Source organism: Narcine bancroftii, chromosome 2, assembly GCF_036971445.1.
Source record: "Narcine bancroftii isolate sNarBan1 chromosome 2, sNarBan1.hap1, whole genome shotgun sequence".
NCBI lineage: Eukaryota > Metazoa > Chordata > Chondrichthyes > Torpediniformes > Narcinidae > Narcine > Narcine bancroftii.
Genome location: NC_091470.1, coordinates 53,412,139 through 53,431,176, shown reverse-complemented (window position 1 = coordinate 53,431,176; position 19,038 = coordinate 53,412,139). Strand labels below are relative to the sequence as shown.

Sequence of the window (19,038 nt, the reverse complement as noted above, 5' to 3'; positions counted from 1 at the left end):
CACTTTATTGATTTTTTTTATTCTCTCTGTATTGGAAGTCAGTGTGTTTACAATATAAAATCTGTTTACATTTCTTTATTTGTTTACGTGTACATTATGTACAGTTTTTTTTGCATTACCAGTAAATAGTAATCCTACCTCGCCATCAGAATAATGAATCTCAGGGTTGTATATGATGTTATGTATGTACTCTGACAATAAATCTGAATTTTGGTGAATCTATGGAATTCTCTGCCCTTGGAAGCAGTGGGAGCTACCTTGGTAAACATACTTAAGAAAAGATTGTATGGATTTTTGCATAATAGGGGAATTAATGGATATGGGAAAATGGCAGTTAGCTGGAGATGAGCCGATCAACAGATCAGCCATGATCTAAGTAAATGTCAGATCAGGCTTGACAGGCCTAATGGCCTACTCCTGCTCCTATTCCTTATGTTCTTATGATGACTGCTGCTTGCATTTTCAAACAATTGAATCTGTATCAACGTATTTTATTGGGTTACTTTCTGCATTGATAGATGTCCAGTTTTTATATAACCATATAACCATATAACCATTTACGGAGCGGAAACAGGCCATGTTGGCCTTTCGAGTCCGCATCGGTTCACTGATTTTGTGCACGAAACATATCTTTCTCTAATTCAAGCACCAATTTTGATTTGGAAGTGTTCACAACATTTGCATGAGCAATGAAAGGAAAATCTCACCATTTGTCAAAAATAGTTGACTAAAGTCTTTCAGAGTGAATGGAGTCATCAGAGCCTACTACTTTCAACATTACTCTTTGAAAGCTAAATACTTTAACTTGAGTTAGTGGATAATACCTTTGCTGATGAGATTTTCCACCCAGTATTGATGAATGTATGGCAAAAGCTCAGATAGACAGAAGGTCAGTCAGCATCTGTAAAGAGAATCTTCTGAGAGCTGAAGCAAACTCTATTAGTTTTCATTATTTCAGCTTTACAGACTTGAAACCAACAACCATACAAGTAAACATCAGCAATAACTTGTTAGGTCATTGCATGAATTAATGTGATTGTTAGGTCATTTTGTTTGCACTATGAAGGAAGTGTTTTTTTTCCTCAGGAGTACACTCAACTGAATTATCTCAAATAGAATTGACATTTTAACTTGTTGAAATTTGAAGTATGTATTAACATAGGACAAGCAGCGACTTGGAAAATACACAGTAGTGTAGAACCAAGCGATATAATAATGATGCCTGTCTTTGAAGGGTTTTGTTTTCCATAAATCACCATTTCCAATGTATTCATGTATTCTGTTCATGCAATGCAGTATACTATCCTATTCCATATAATATGTATCATTCTATCATATTAAAATATATGTTTTGACCCTTGCCTCTGCAAAATGCCCCATATTTGAAGTAACAATAAACAGCTGTTGTAATTTATTTGAGCAGCCAGTATGCAAGTTAAAGTTTTCAGTTAATTACAGTATGAATATCAAGGGAAACAAGCTCGAATGGATTTAACTCCTTTTTGGACTTGTGTGAGATAATAAATATAAAACCAAAAGCAGATTTCTTAGGGATTTATTTATTTGAATCTGTCAGTCTGCTGTGCAAGCACAGAATAGCAAGAGTTGAAACTTATTCCAATTGGCAACATTTCCAAGTCCAGTTAATTTCCCAACAGAAAGTAGAAATGAAATTTCTTTTATTAATGTATAATACATGAAAATACTAATAAGTAAGAGTGTCACATAACTACATAGTTCACCTTGTGCCTTATTGGTTGCATAAATGCTATTTTCATATGATATTATAAAGAGTGCAATTGGATTATTCTTTCTTGTGCATTGATTGAAAGGTTTTGGTCTGCATGTTCAGGTGAAAAACTGGCATTATTTTGTTGGAAAAGCACTGAAAGCTTGTTTTGACAGCTTATGGCATATTTTAACCAATCTGTAGGCATAGCATGCTTTGGCCTTTTCCCATCCACACCCACTCCAATCAGTTTGCATGTAATGGATATACAATATGGAAGGTCATTGTAGAGCAGTGGTTCAAAACTTTTTTCTTTCCACTCTCATACCACTTTAAGTAATCCCTATGCCATCGGTGCTCTGTGATTAGTAAGGGATTGCTTAAGGTGGGTATGTGGGTGGAAAGAAAAAGTTTGAAAACCACTTTTTTAATCGTCCCTAATTGTTCAAGGTTTCATAACTCCAAACCGAATGGGCAATGACAATTTTTCTCAAGCAAAATATTTCAGTAAAAATTGTCAAGAGGGTGATTTTCAACCTTCTCGCCGCACTCATGTACCACCTTAAGCATTCCCTTACTACTCTCAGAGCACTGATGGCATAGGGATTACTCAAAGCAAGTGGAAAGAAAAAGTTGAGAACCACTGTTCTCATTGTATACACATCGGCCATAAATTTCAATTGATATCTTTTGGCTGGGATTTCTATGGCTACCTAAGAATAATCTCAGTATCAACCAGGAAGGGAAAGGAAATAGGGAATTAAAACTTCATTTAATTACTAACTTCAGTATAACTTTTACAATGAACTTTAACATTATAATGTTCAGCCACTTTTGAAAGATAAAAATTATATTATCAGTTTCAACTTTCATGTTTAAGATCCTATTGTACAAGTACAAAAACATGCAAACACACAACCAAACCTCACTCTCTCTCTCAATCTCTCTCATACACACAAAATAGAATCTCAGAGGGTTTAATTCAGTCACTCAAGATTCAAGATTCCTTTATTGTCTCATAATGGTACAGAAAAATTACACAAAATTACCTTCTGCTTGCCGTAAGGCAATCACCATTAGTGTCACCCAGCATCCCTCACAGAACGAGAGAAAGAGAAGCATAAGTGAGTCCCTTCAGAGTCACTGTGTGTCCGTGAATTTGCCTCCAGCGCTCCCGCAGTATCATCAGCTCCAGATACGATCCTCTGACATGATCAGGAGGCCTTCGGTGCCCATGATCCTTCGAGAGCCCTTCTTTCCCTCAGCACTCTCTCAAATTCTGGCTCTGATACCTAGCTCCCATGAGTCAATCTCAAGTCTCCTGCAGCCTGTGTGGGTCCCTCAGCCGCCAAGTCCCTTGCTGGTCCACTGTTGTGGTTAACCATCAGTAGGATCATCTCCTCTGCTGCTTCTTCTCAATGGGTTATGTTTTCATTTCCAATTCCCTGCACTGCTCCACTGCTCTCCAGAGACTTCAATCCCTCGTGGCCTCTGCCAAGCGCAGGCAATGGCTTCAGCAATCTCACAGTTCAAATGTCAGTAAAATAGCAAAAGCCTGGATATTGTTACTTTGCCATGGGCACATTGGTGATAAAAATGGTGGGTATATTCATAACATATGTTGTGCCATTGACCTCTGAAGCTGTTATTTTGAATGGTGTTGAGCAAGCAACTCTAAGAATAATATTAAAATGAAACTGCATTAAGAATGCTGAGTATATTCTCAGAAAAGTACTCAGTACATTGATTATTTTTCTATCACTAAGTGATCTTTATATTCACATTACAAAAAACATTCTCATGAGCAAATGAAGAGCTTCAGGCAAAGCATCAGGTAGGAGATGAAAGTGCTTTGTCCCTGATAAATGGCTTTTAAAGAGAATTCTCTTTGATGAGGTAGCTAAAGAAAACAGCCAGTGTGCCAACATTGTATAGGCAGCGGGCAAGCATTCAATGTTATATTTATGAGGGCAATATTCTGTGCAGAGTTAACACCCACTGAGACGATTCAGTCAGCAGAATGTGACAATAATCAATGCAAAACCTTCATTTGACTTCAACACTGCTCTATTGGAGTTCATTGCTCCAACACTATCTGTTGAATCTGTATAGCTGAGTGCTTGCCAAGAAGCAGGGAGGACTACCCATCAGCACTCTTTAAAGGGGTTATCTGCTTTCAGCAGGTTAATTACTTCTTGTTGAGATTCCAGAAATATTTGGCATTCTCAAAGGCTTGTGTAAGTTTACAACTTAAGAGTTTCAGTGGTGTGTTAACTATTGAAAGATTCTGCTACGTTCAGGCACCGCTGATCATCAGCGGTCCCAGGCATTGGGCACATTATTCACCATTTTCCTTGCAACACAGAATGGCTGGGAAAATGAGCAAAGGTCATGCAAGCTTCTATAAGTGAGCAGTGGAGCAGGGGCAGAAGAACTCCCAGAAAACAGATGTTCAACCTGATTATCAGAAGAGGAATGTATAAAATGCATGATTTTTGCTGAGGATGTCTTCTTTCGAACCTGTAAACTGTACAGACATAATTCCAGGCTTGGAGTAGGGTAAGAACTGTAGTCTGACTGGTTGCCATGGAGATCATGGCAAAGAATGAGTTTGCCTCCAGGTTGGCCCTGGAGTTATTTACAAGAGCTGAAGGAGTGGTAACTGAACCTCAGAAGCGAATACATTTTATTCTCTCTTCTGGGTCAGGTTTCCCTGGTCCACATCAGCTAAATTGTTTTCTGCTTCCCGTAGAAATTGAAGACTTTAGCACCTAACAAACCTACCCCAAACTTTGGGATCAGCACCTGCCTTGCAACTGAAAATGGGTAGCAGGATCTCTACAATCATGCTCAACACTGGTGCTCCTCTGCTCCCTCTACGCCCTCAAATGTGTTGCTAAAGACTGTTGAATCTTGACGTTTACTGATGGCACAACATGAATAGGCCAAATGGAATACAGGAGGGAGATTAAGAGATTAGTAGACTGGTACCAAGATAACAACCTTTCATTGTACAGAAGACAAATTTACTGATCATAGACTTCAAGAATGGTGGGGGGGGGGGGAAATAGACCCCACTTCTCTACCTACATTAATGGTGCTAGAGATAGAGAGAGTTCCAAAGTTTTTGGAACTAATCAATTCCAGTGACTTTCTTTTCTTTGGCTTGGCTTCGCGGACGAATATTAATGGAGGGGTAATGTCCACGTCAGCTGCAGGCTCGTTTGTAGCTGACAAGTCCGATGCGGGACAGGCAGACACGGTTGCAACGGTTTTTCCTCCTTTGTCTTTTGTCAGTGAGGTGGGCTCTGCGGTCTTCTTCAAAGGAGGTTGCTGCCCGCCGAACTGTGAGGCGCCAAGATGCACGGTTTGAGGCAATATCAGCCCACTGGCGGTGGTCAATGTGGCAGGCACCAAAAGATTTCTTTAAGCAGTCCTTGTACCTCTTCTTTGGTGCACCTCTGACTCGGTGGCCAGTGGAGAGCTCGCCATATAACACAATCTTGGGAAGGCAATGGTCCTCCATTCTGGAGACGTGACCTACCCAGCGCAGTTGGATCTTCAGCAGCGAGGATTCGATGCTGTTGGCCTCTGCCATTTCGAATACTTCGATGTTGGTGATGAAGTCGCTCTAATGAATGTTGAGGATGGAGCGGAGACAACGCTGGTAGAAGCGTTCTAGGAGCCGTAGGTGATGCTGGTAGAGGACCCATGATTCGGAGCCGAACAGGAGTGTGGGTATGACAACGGCTCTGTATACGCTAATCTTTGTGAGGTTTTTCAGTTGGTTGTTTTTTCAGACTCTTTTGTGTAGTCTTCCAAAGGCGCTATTTGCCTTGGTGAGTCTGTTGTCTATCTCGTTGTCGATCCTTGCATCCGATGAAATGGTGCAGCCGACAAACACGTTGATGTGATAGTCAAGAAAGTGCAGCAATGCCTCAACTTTCTTCCAAGGTTAAGAAAGTTGGGTTGTCTCTGCACTACTGAAAGCATACTAGCTGGTTGGATCACAGTGGAGTATTGGAACTGCTCTGTCCAAGATCATGAGGAGCTACAAAAGCGTGCCTTGCTGGACTTCTTGCAGAAGAGCACTAATCATTGTACAAGATGGGCCAGACTTGAATTACTCTATTTCTCAGTTTCCCTGATCAGTTGCAGAGCATAAGTCCCTCATGCTTCAGCATGGATGCCTCCCTATTAAATCATCCAGCCAAGAAAAATGCAGTTAAGCATTCATCTCATTTGTTAATATCATTATAACTATTTGACATCCCACTTGCATTACACTAAATGTCTGTAGGGTTGAGAATGAATGTTTCATGTTGGCCTTGGCAGTGTCTTCAACATTTTTTGAAGGAGTAAAGAAAATAGTTAATTCCTATCTTGGACACAATTCACTTTACTTCCCTAAACTTCTGACAAGTGCTGCTCTCCTATAGAAAGACAGAAAGATAGAAAAACAAATAAACTATTGATTGCCTCATAGTTACATCATTCAACATTACAGCTGATCTCATTTAAATTCATACAGTATTACTTTTCTATATCTATATTTCCTTTGTTGCAAAAATTATCAGCCTTGTATTTAATTCAGTTAGAGAGATGAGGGATATCAATTGCCATTGGAGACTGGGTTTCCACGTTGAACATTGACTGTGGCATTATTTATAATGTTGTAGCATGCATGCTACCGCAAAGTGTGGAAAGAAGACACATGCACGAGGAGTCAAAGTCGGAAACTGATTTATTACACTGATATTTCTGCTTATATTCTCTCCCTGCTGCTGATGTCGGGAGTGACTTCACGGCAGCGCCGATCTCCTACTGGGTGGCTTTCCCACCATTACTCACTGTTTCTCGTTGTGCAGGTGGTCACCTGGGACAAAGGTCGTGGGTCCCCATGGGGTCTGCGCAGTCGCCACATTCATCGGCCATTTTGTGTACCGGGTCTCACCCCGGTTAGCGGGCTGTTACATGATGCTGCTTTCAGTGACCTACCTTTGTGATGTGGGGTCTGCATGGAGACCATTTAGCTTCTGGTTTGAGGCAGTCGATAATGAAAGTCTCTTCCTTACTGCCGATATCCAGCAGACATGTTAGCCCATTGTGCCTAATTACTTTATACAGCCCCTCATACAGCAGTCGCAGAGGTGTTTGGTGTCATTCCCCCACCACCACCCACCCAAACAAAAACATACTCACAGGTCTCTAAGTCTTTGGGGATGTAGGTTTTGGCCTGGCTGTGCGGCGGAGGTTATGGAGGTTCTAGAGAACCCAGTTTTTTTCGTCAGCTTAGTCAATAAGGCTGTGGGGTCCTCTGGGTCTTTGGCGGTGGCCAAGAACTTCCCTGTTATTACCAATGGTGTACCATATAGCATCTCGGTTGCTGAGGGATTGAAGTCCTCTTTCGGCACAGTGTAGATCCCCAGGAGGACCCAGGGTATCTCGTCCATCCAGTTTGGCCCATTGAGTCAAGCAATCAGAGCCACCTTTAGGATCCTGTGGAACCACTCCACCAACCCTTTGACCTGAGGGTGGGTAAGCTGTGGTATGGTAAAGCTGGGTTCCCAGCAACTTGGCCAGTGCTGTTCAGAGCCATGAAGTGAACTGTATTCCTCTATCAGAAGTCGTATGCTCTGGGACTCTAAACCTCGACACGCAGGCATTAATCAATGCTACTCTGATGCAGGTCTCAGTGGTTGTAACGGCCAGCGGGACTGCCTTCGGCCACCTTGTGAAGTGGTCAATCATAGTAAGGAGATATCTCGCCCCATGGGAGACCAGCAGTGGCCCTACAATGTCAATATGGACGTGGCTGAACCTACTTCTCGCTGGCTCGAAAGTCTGGGGGGGGAGGGGCCTTGACTTGTGCCTGCACTTTGGACATCTGGCAGAGAGTGCAGGTCTTGGCCCACTGACTGACCTGTTTCCAGAGACCATGCCACCATTTTAACAGAAGTCCTGATGGCTGGGTGCGCCAGGTTGTGCACTGCATCAAAGACCTGCTCCCTCCTTGCTGCTGGCATGATGGGGTGGGGTTTGCTGGTGGTGACGTTGAAGAGGAGCATCTGGTTACTAAGGCCGATGGTGACATCTTCCAGCCTGAGGCCGGAAACTGCTATCTCATATGCTGGGATCTCTGGGTCTTCCTGCTGTGCTTTGGGTAGCGTGGGACAGGGCTGGGATGGACTCGATTGCAGGGTGAGAGAGTGCGTCGACCACCATGCTGATCTTACCTGTGATGCGTTGGATGTGAACTCAGACACGTATGAGAGATGTCACTGCTGCCTGGCCGACCACTGGTCAGACACTTTGTGGAAGGCAAAGGTCAATGGTTTATGGTCCATGAAGACCTTGAATTGTCTGCCTTCCAGAAAATTCCGGAAGTGCCTGACAGCCAGGTACAAAGCCGATAACTTCAATCAGAAGTGCTGTATTTGAGTTCGGGTGGTTGCAGGTGCTTTCTGAAGAAGGCCAGGGACTGCCATTGCCCATCAATGAATTGTTCCAGTGCACCCCCTATTACAGTGCTGGAGGTGTCTACTGTGAGGGTGGTTGGCACCTCTGGCCTGTGTGTACCAGAAGGGTGGCAGTGATCAAAGTGTCCTTGGCCTTCTGGCATGCCTCCGAGGCCTCATTGTCTCAGGTAATGTCTTTACCCTTCTCTGCCATGAATGTGAAAAGGGGGCACATGATGCAAGCCACTGCCAGTATGAATTGATGATGAAAGTTAATCATACCAGCAAATTCTTATAACCCCTTCACTGTACGGAGCTTGGCAAAACCATGAACGGCCTCTACCTTCTCAGGCAGGAGTTGTGCCCCAGGATGTCGATCGTTTCCAACCTGAACTGGCACTTAACAGGGTTTATAGGTAGTCCGAATTCCTACAGCCCGGTGCACAGTTGCTTCAGGTGGGTCGCATGCTCCCTGGTGTTGCAGCTGGCAATGAAACTATTGTCCAAATAGATGAACACAAATGGGAGATCCCAACCCACCGCATCGATCAGCCTCTGGAAGGTGTGGGCTGTGTTCTCAAGTCCAAAAGGTATTCTCAGGAATTCAAAGAATCCAAAAGGGGAGATGATAATGGTTTTAAGGATGTCATCAGGATGGTCCCTGAAGAGATCGACTTTCAAAAACACCTGTGCCCCTTGTAAGTTAGCAGTAAAGTCTTGGATGTGGGACATGGGGTACCTATTGAGTGTGGTGGCCTCATTGAGGTGGTGATAGTCACCACATGCCCTCCACCCTCCTGCTACCTTTGGAACAATGTGCAGAGGGGAGGCCCAGGGGCTGTCAGATCGGCACACTCGTCCCAAGTCCTCCATTTTTTAAACTCCCCTTTGGCGAGGTTGAGCTTGTCGGGGGAGGGGGAGGGGAGATGGCATGCCCTGGCATGGTGCGGGGGTCCCTCAGTGAGGATATGGTGCCTTTCCCCGTGCTTCCGTTGGCAGTGGTAAACTGTGGTACCACGATCAAAGAGAATGCAGTTAGATAGCATGTTGTTGGATAGCATATGGAGTCAAGTGTCAGGTAACTTGGCTTCCCCCAGGGCTGCGGTTTGAAAAATCCTGACATGCATAATTTGCCGCCCTTTAAGGTCCATCAGCAGGCAGTGGGCTCGCAGAAAGTCTGCTCCCAGGAGCGGTTACGCCACCGCTGCAATCGTGAATGTCCACGTGAGCCAGTTGCTGTTGAAGCAGAGGGGGATGGTACAGTTGCTGAATGTTCACATAGTGGTACTGTTCACTGCCTTCAGAACCGGGCCCAGTTTGCTGTTCCGGGTGTCGTAGGCCGAAGAGGGAGTACACTTATTTTGGTGCCGGTGTCCACAAGTAAGTGCCTTCCTGCCAGAGAGGAGGCTGTCATTTTGGCCAACCACTGACCATTGGCCAAGGGGTTTCCTGGGTGGCCCCTACATCCCATCACTGATGATAATAGCAATACTTTTGTGTCGGGGGGTCCACTGCCTCTCTGTTTGCTATAGCTTTGTTGCTAACTATGTGCAGGGCCTAGCGGCCTGCTCCACTGAGGCGCCGTTTTCTTTCTTCACTCTCCAGAGCACGTCCACCTGGGTTGCAACTTTCCTCAGATTGCTGAAGTCCTCGTCTGTGAGCAAGAGTTGGATATCTTCGGGCAGCTGCTCCAGGAAAATCTGCACGAAGAGCAGGCAAGGCCTATGTCCCTCAGCAAGGGTGAGTATTTCACTCATGAGGGCAGATGGGGCCCTGTCCCCCAAACCGCCCATATGCAGCAATCGAGCAGTGCACTCACGCCATGAGAGCCCAGAAGTGCAGGTTAAAAGTTCCTTGAGGGCATCATATTTGCCTTGCTCTGGATGCTGCCATAGGAAATTGACAACCCTTGCTGCCGTCTCCTGGTCAAGTGAGCTCTTCACGTGTGTCATTGGATCTGTCAAAGGTTGAACTGGGCCTCAGCCTGTTCAAGCCACATGTGTGGCTGCGATGTCCAGAACGTTGGCAGCTTCAACAAAACTGCACAAAGAGCTGCTTGATCCATTATCTTTGGGTCCAACTGCCAATTGGACCTGTCGAGGTCACTAGTGTAGCGTGTGCACTACCGCGAAGTGTGAAAAGAAGACACACACATGAGGAGTCAAAGTCAGAGACTGGTTTATTGCACTAGAATCTCTGCTTATATTCTCTCCTCACTGAAGATGTCGGGTGTGATGTCACGGCAGCGCTGATCTCCGACTGGGCGACATTCCTGCTAATGCTTGATGTTTCCCACTGTGCGATTAGTCACCTGGGACAAAGGTCATTAGCCCCTGTGGGGTCTGTGTGGTCGCCATGTTCGTCGGCCATTTTGTGAATTGGGTCACGTCCCGGTTAGTGGGGTGCAATACTGTGCTTGAAGTATAAATTTTTAGACAACAAATTTGCAATTAGATCTAAGGTTATGCTTAAAAGAAAAAGATCTTTCTTTTCAATGAAAATTATACCTTCGAACTAAGAATATTGTGGATTCAATGTGAACACAAAACATTGGTGAAACAAGTGGTGGTTTTGACAAGAATCAGCTTGTACACGTGTGAAAGGCAATGACTGGGCTGATTGAAACTGGAGCATCTGTATTTGAAGAGTGGTGCTATAAATTGGTTTCTTTTCTTTTTATGGGAAAAGAGAAGATTATAGGTTGTTGGCATCTTTTCACGATTCCAAACAAACAGGTCATGGAGGTAAAAATGAAAGTTTTGTCTTCTCCAAGGCAATAGAACTCAAGGATGCACCTTCATTTCCAGAGAAATAAATGTGATAGTACTCTGTGGAAACAATAGCCCTGATATGTTCTGAGTGGAATTTTGGAGTTGTGATGGGAATCAGTCAATAGTATGGAGTAGGTTATTAGGTTGGCAAGACACTGGGGGCTGAAGGGCCTGTACTGTGCTGTAGATTTCACTGAACTTTGTTCTGTAATTGAGGTTGGGTCAGAGATTGAGGAAGGTTGGGTGTCCTCAAGAAGGTTCAGTGATTAAGATGGAGTTATGTATTTGCCAATGGGGTAATGGTAAAAGGGGGTTCGTTTTGTGATCAAGGAGCTTTTGTGGGGATTATCATGGGCTGCTATGAGACAATATTTCCTGGTCTATGGTTGTTACATGCATTGATTTAAGACAGAATTGATCAAAAGGACGTGAGCAACAAGCAAACAAAACACAAGCCAGAAGATAAAAGTAGATGCCTGTGATTCTGCAAGGAGTTTGTGTCCTCTGTTGAATACAGGTTGAGGTGCTGATCTTAAAATAAAAGGGGAAAGGATGTGAGACAGAAAGAGAACGGCATTGACATTGAGAATTAGCATAAAATGAGCATGGGGATTCAGCAGCCTGTCATGAATTGATTTATGATTTCCCTACTAAAATAATTGGAAAAGAAAATCTAGCAGGATGTCAATCTCCCTTCTGATTGGCTCTCATCAGTTTGCATTACAATCCACACCTTCCATTACTGGTTGTTCAATACCATGGAAACATTTGAACTTGTACCTCCAAACAGTGCTGGATTAATGGTATTGCAGATCCTGTAGCAAATATTTTAAAGGGGCCCTAAATAGTCCCGGTTGACACATGCGCGTTCCTAAATTGAGCCGGCTGATGCAAGTGCGGTGAGGGGCGAAGCACCTACATTGAAATTACTCCCCTCTGCTCGACGGTGTGGGGGGGCGGGGGTTGGCAAGGACCTCTCAGCCAGGGGATGCAACCTCTCCTTGTCCAGTGGGACGGGGGACATGGCTGGGGGATGTGACCTCTCCCTGTTAAAACAAAACTTACGGCGACGATGGCAGAGGTTGGCAGCATGGGGGAACAATAGCCATTTTCTTTACCCATAATCCCCCATGCAGCTGGAACCACTCTGCCTTTCCCTGGCGCTGACACTGGCAGAGCAGTTTCAGGTGCAAGGGGGATTATGGGCAACCAAGATGGCCATTGCTCCTGTATTGAGCCAATGCATGAACTGCTGGGGATAGTCCATGATAATAGCCCTGATTAAATTTAAGGTTAGCAATTTTAGCCAATTATCACCTTTAATCAGGGTTATTAACAGATTATCAGTGTGGTATCTCATAGCTGCTGCACACAGATGAAAACAAAATGTTTCTCATAATTCACTGTACAATAATGCGGAGGCCCTTGAAATTACAGGGCCAGTCGCATTTGCTACTCTCGCTGCTACATTAATCTGGACCTGCTTCCAAACATTCAACTTCGTGACTTAGTCTACTGTTCACCAGGCACACCCATGTATCCAGTGCCTTGACTGCCAACGCTGGATATGTTTTTCATAACTTGCTAACAGAAATACCAAAAGAAAATGGCAATAAAAGTACTAATTTTGAACTGCTCATTAACCTTCTCCTGCTGTGACTGTGGACTGGTTCTGAGGATTATCCTTGAATTTCCAACTAAAACATTAGAGTTAATGAAAAACAAAAAATAAAAAGACTGCGGATACTGGAAATCAAAACAAAAGATTAATACCTGTCATCTGAGCGGGTTTAGTTGTCACTGACCTGCTTATTGTAGAAAAATATTTTGTGAAACTTTATTGAGGAAAGTAAATAAAATGGAGAATGTAGTTAAAAAGTGCAGGGACGCCAATGCAGAAAGATGCTGTGGATGCACACGATACTGCAGATGCTGGAATCTGGAGTAAAAAGACAATCTGCTGAAGGAACTCAGTGGGTTAAGCAGCATTAGTGGGAGGAAGAGAATGGTCAGTGTTTTAGACTGCAACCCTCCTTCAAGATAAGAAATTTGCTGCAATGGTTTCTTCTTGCTCGTACAAGTGGCCCTGCTTATCTGAAGAAATATGATTCTCAGTGGCCAATTTCTCCATCTGCAAAAAGATCTTTTCATAAATTATGGAACACCTTGTGCTTCAAGCTGTGAAGAATAATGATTCCAAGAATAACAGTGGTGTACCACATGTATAAAATATATTTGAGATCTTCTCACACAGTAAGCAGCTGAAGATAAAGTTGACGGCTCTTAGTTACTATAGCATAACTGATCAATGCCACTTTGAAGCATTCCTATTTAAATGATAATTATAAATTAACTGTACACCATTAAAAGAATGATATCAAATTTACTTTCAATTCTGATTATTATCATTAGTTGTCCTTCAGAGGTATAGAAATAAACAAAAAAAAAGCATGTCAGAATTGAACATAAATAAATCCTTAGGCCAGAATTTATAATGATTGATTTTACTATACCTGATAAAAATGATATCTTTATTATACCCGGCGTTATAATTACTGTGATTAGAAATGTAAAACAGCTTGCCAATTGGATACTGTGTTTTTATTAGCTGATCTGAGAAAGGAGCCCTTACTGACATTCACAAGGCGGGGTGGAGTGAGGGGGGGGGGGGAGATTTGAACCTGCAGAAGCTTGTTTCAGTGATTGGTGGATAGACAATGGGGCAGTAATTATGGCAGAATATGAACAGTTCAAGAAGTCAGCTCCAATCTGCTGATTTTTGCATTTAACTTGGGGTATCAGTTTGCCCCAGGGGGACATGGGCTGTATTGGAATACAATGTTTAGGAAATGTAAAACAAGTTTGGGTTTAAGATTTCCTTGGTGTTCTTAAAGTGAGGTGTGAGCATGACAGAAATTAGATTTGGCTGGTGAAAGTCAATCATACTTCAATAGACTATCTAGTGCTCTCGTCTGCTTTTGTCTATGAATAGGAAAAGGGTTTGTACTCAGTAATTTGTTCAAATTGCTTGGAGTTTTTTAAAAATTTCATCGTGTTGGGTGGCACTCTGGAGACCTTGGGTTGGGTCCTGGATGAAGCTCTTGAGGGTTAAGGGTTGATGGGAGAGGGGAAACTGTAGAGGGATGCAGTTGGCAACTGGTTCTGCTTATGGCACAGAGAGACCAAGCAGAGAATGAGTCTCCTTGTCATATCAGAATGGGAACCCATTGGCAGAGTTGGATTGTTACATCAGTTGTTGACAAATATCTGCAGCCTCTAAGAAGATGGCCTGGTGGACCTGGTACTACAGAATAACTACCAGTAATTGTCAAAGTACCACCACCATTAACTGATCTTTTGATCCAGGCTCTCCTATTTCAACAAATGCAGAAAATAAGTAACATGGCTTGTTCAATTGTTTGAGTAATTAATGAATATTATCTCCCATGAAAACAGAGTAAGTTGGTATTCAAGTTTGCATCCCAGGCTAGCTTCAATGGCCACACAGATGTCACTCTACATGCTCCCACCCCCACCCTACCCCTTCATGCAGAATCGACAAGGGTTAGATGTGGGGGCAGCTGTGTTTAAACAGATGGGCAAAGAGGTCGGTCACAATGAGTTACCCTGAAGCATAATCCTGCTGCACTCCTCATATCAGAGAGGTGGCAGGCAGACTGAAACACACAAAATTGCTGGAGAAACTCAGCAGGTCATACACTATCCATGGAAAGTAATAGGCATTTCTCATTTTAGCCCTGAGCCCTTCTCTTGTGATTAGCCCCTACTTCTTCCTCCCCCTCTCCCCACCACTACAGGCCCTGCCTCTCTCTTCCCATAGCTTATCCGCTCACATTCTCTCGTTGATAATCAGACTCTGACCCTGCCTGACTTTATTTTTAAACAGTTGTCATGGACTGTCCCTAATAGTTCAATTCTGTAGCCTATCAAAAACTTCCTAAAAGTGCAACTAGTCTTCCCCTTAATCTGAATGGCTGTGAAAATAACATTAACGTTGACTGGCATTTCTGAGATTCTATTTCCCTGTAAACCTATATCCCAATCTGTCCATTGTAGATAATAGATTTTTTGTATTTATGGAATTTGTACAATCCTGTCCTTTTTTGGCTCGATGTTTAAATTGTTATTTTTCCAGAAGCTGACTCACTTATCAAGACAAAGCAAGTAAGTGTGAATGTGGTGTCTGTACTTTGAAAGTAATGTACTAGCAACATTACTACAACAAAAAAATGAAGCTCTTACATGTCATTTTCGACTTTAATTATCCCAGCAAGTGACATGCACTGAGGTTTAAAAGGTGAGGTTGACTTTAATATGCTGTGAGCTCATCACTGTACAAAAGTTCACAAGCTGAAGAGGGTTTCATTTAAGTGATGAATTAATAATGCATTTAACTATTCATTTTTTTCAGAATAATGAACTGCTTGATTCCCCAACTTGATGATTAAGAAGTGATGATATTTAAGAATTGCCATGTCAGCATCAGAGCTAACTGCCGATGTTATTGGGAGCTTCAGAGGAAAGATGCCATGTTTCAGAATAATGTCTTGACTTCCAGAATATGGTGTTTTCTACTAATTAATGTACATTGAGTAATACAGCCCAGTAACGGCAAGATTTAAGCTAAGTAGAAGGTATTAATCCATTCTGTCCTGTTACCTCTTAGCTAATGTGTGTTGAATTGAGGCCAGGAATAAAGACTTGAAATACTGAGTTCCAGCATGGTACGGTAAATTAAACAGACTGTAGATGAATTACCATCTGTTTTATTTGGATTCTTACTGTAAGTTTTATTATTAATTTAATGTTACAGGTTTATGGATAAAATTATTGCATTAAAAAGAAATAAAATGATTTTTTTTCCATTTCATTGCCTAAATTACTTGAAAATAACTCTAATTTGAAGTTTAAAGGTAAGACAGATTTTTCAACATTGTCATCTCCAGTGCCCAATGGAATTGAAATATCACAATGTTTAAAAGATTATTGCTTTCAAAGGCATACTCTTGGCATTTGGGATTGTTATTTTTGGGGATACATGATACAATCATGTCATTTTTTAAGCATTTCTTTGAACATTGCTTCTATAGACTAGACAACCCTTTCACAACCTAATGGTTTTCAGTGCTAGAATTTGAGAGTGTCTTAAGTACTAAATCAGATTTCAAATTTCAGATTTCTTGTCAGAGTACATAGAAGACAACCTGTGCAACCCTGAGATTCCTTTTTTCTGCGGGCAAAGCAGAATTACCACTAATTGGTAGTGGAAAAAAACCTGTGCATACCTTAAAACATGTAAACAAATAGAGAACTGTAAACAGAAAATGAATGTAAACAAAATGACTGCAGTACAGAATGAATTTTTAAAAATCAATAAAAGACACAAGTAAGAATCCTTAAATTAGTCCCTGATTGAGTTTGTTGTTGAGGAGTCCAATGGTGGAGGGGTAGCAGCTGTTCCTAAACCTGGTGGTGTGAGCCTTGTGGCAGCTATACCTCTTTCCTGATGGCAGCAGTGAGAACAGAGTGTGTGCTGGGTGGTGTCGATCCCTGATAATTGCTGCTGCTTTCCGACAGCAGCATTCCCTGCAGATGTTCTCGATAATAGGCAGTGTTTTGTCAGTGATGCCCTTGGCTGTATCCACTACTTTTTGGAGGGTTTTACGCTCAGGGGCATTGATGTCCCCATACCAGACCGTGATGCAGCCGGTCAGCAAGCTTTTCACCCCGCATCAGTAGAGATTTCCAAGGGTTTCTGATGTCATACCAAACCTCAGCAAACTCCTGAGGAAGCATAGGCTTTCTTTACAATTCCATTATTGTGTTGGGTCCAGTAAAGTTCCTCTGACATGGTGATTCCCAAAAACTTAAATTTGCTCACCCTTTCCACCTCTGATCCCCCAGAGTCACTGAATTATACACCTCTGGCTTTCCCTTCCTGAAGTTAACAATCAGCTCCTTAGTTTTGGTGACAATGAGCCAAGTTTTCAGTCTCCCTCCTGTATGCCGACTCATCATCTTTCTTTACATAACCCACTACTGTGGTATCATTGGGCCAATTTTTAGATGGTGTTCAGTTGCCATTATAACTAAATTGTATTTTCAAATGACTTAAGGATTCCATCATTATGTTGGTCAACCTAATAGATGACAAGATGGAAGATGCAATGTTGTTAATTGAATGTCCAGCATTAGCTGCATAGGATAAGCTATCCTGTTGATAAAGGGCTCCCTGGCTGGAATATTTTGTTACCCTGAGTCTTGACAACTCAACTACATTAAATTGTACAACAGAATTCAGAAATATCATGTGATATATTCTGCTTAATTTGTCAGGCAATTGAAAAAGTCTCAATGATTGTGCTGCAGAATCTCTTGAAACATGGCTATTACAAGATCATATAAAACCAACAGTTTTATAGGTGTGCAGTAGCTAAATTTTGTGATAAAATTTAATTAAAAATGAGTTTACCATTGCTCACACACATATAACCATATAACCATTTACGGAGCGGAAACAGGCCATGTTGGCCTTTCAAGTCTGCACCGGTTCACTGATTTGTGATTAAAATCTGAAGAAACCTTCTGAAGCCAGCACAATGAAGGAATCTCCCAACTCTGACCAGACATAATGGCCAGCTGATAGACAGGACCTGATCTAGCAGGCCAATTCTTCAACCGATGCAAAAGATCATGGTCAACAAATAGAGTTCTGATTTTAGGGCTTGCATAAAGATTAGGCAAGCATTGCACTGCTTTGGCTGAATCACACACCCATGCACCCACCTCAGATATTACTAATGTAAATGAAAGGAAAAGTATCCCATGTACAGATGAGAATTTCCACACTCTGAAACTATCACTGAAACTTGCTTACATTTTTCAATTGTGCAGAGGATAGCAGTAGCTCTTCATTTTATTTGCTTCCATTAAATTGATCATCGCGTACTTATCACCATCTCCTGTTGTAGGCAATGGGTTTGTGGTGATCGTTACTGGGTGTTGGGAATCTATAAGGCAGAATTCCAGGATGAATGTGTCAAGCAGTGGAAAAACTTACTGCAAGGAAATGTATTTGTATGCTGTATGACCTCAACATAATGATAACAATATAACTGCATCTCAATAAAGGTCACAATCAGATTTGTGCAAGTTCACAATGCAAATGATAGACTAGTATTGGGAAATTAACCAGGACAAGAGTCAGATCTCTCAGTGGGCAAACATTTCAGAGAAAGTGATCACAACTCTCCCATGGTTTGGAGAAGGACAGGAATAGGCAATTTTGCAAAACATTTAAGTGAGGTAGTGTAAAATATGATGCTATTAGGCAGGAAAAGAAAAGGTTGAGAACCACTGATTTTGTGTATATGGATTTCAGTAAGGCATTTGATAAGATTTCCCATGCAAAGCTCATTCAAAATGAATGGAATCCAAGGAAGCCTTGCTTTGTGCATACAGAACAGACATGCCCAGAAAAGGGGGTTGAAACTGGTTCTTATTATATATGGAGGTCAATGACCAGTGGTTTCCTCAGGGATCTGTTCTGGGACCACTCTTCTTTGCGATTTTTATAAATGGCCTGCATGAGGAAGTCGAAAGGTGGGTTAGTAAGTTTGCAGATGACACAGAAGTTAGTAAAAGTTGTAGACAGTCTGGAGGAGTGGTTCTCTACTCACACACCACCTTAAGTAATTCCTTACTAACCAGAGAGTGCCTATGGCACCCTGTGTGAGTGGAGAAAAAAAGGTTGAGAACCACTGACCTATGGGCAGAAGATGCTGTGGTTAGTGAAGGATTACTTAAAGTACTATGTGAGTGGAAAAACAAAGGTTGTACACCACTGGTCTGGAGGGTTGCCAGAGGTTACAACAGGACATTGATAGGATGCAGAGCTGGGCTGAGGTGCGGTAGATGGAGTTTAACCCAGAAAAGCACGAAGTGGTTCATATTGATAGGTCAAATTTTGAGCCAGAATACAATGTGCAGTGTGGATGACATGAAAATCTTGAGGTGTGTGTTCATAGGACATAGCTGCTACACAATTTTATATTGTTGT

General features: G+C 42.4%; 1 long non-coding RNA gene across 2 annotated transcripts in view; it reads right to left on the bottom strand.

Annotated features, from left to right (window-relative positions):
* LOC138752343 (uncharacterized) overlaps positions 1 to 18,030 on the bottom strand; it is a 50,112-nt gene extending 32,082 nt beyond the window's left edge. Inside the window, exon 1 of one of the 2 annotated variants that reach the window (XR_011350542.1) lies at positions 17,857 to 18,030. This is a non-coding gene — a long non-coding RNA (uncharacterized lncRNA). Of the gene's footprint in view, positions 1 to 824; positions 955 to 17,856 lie in introns of those variants that run through there. The other variant, XR_011350541.1, reaches the window with a different exon arrangement.
* Positions 18,031 to 19,038: the final 1,008 nt, after the last annotated feature.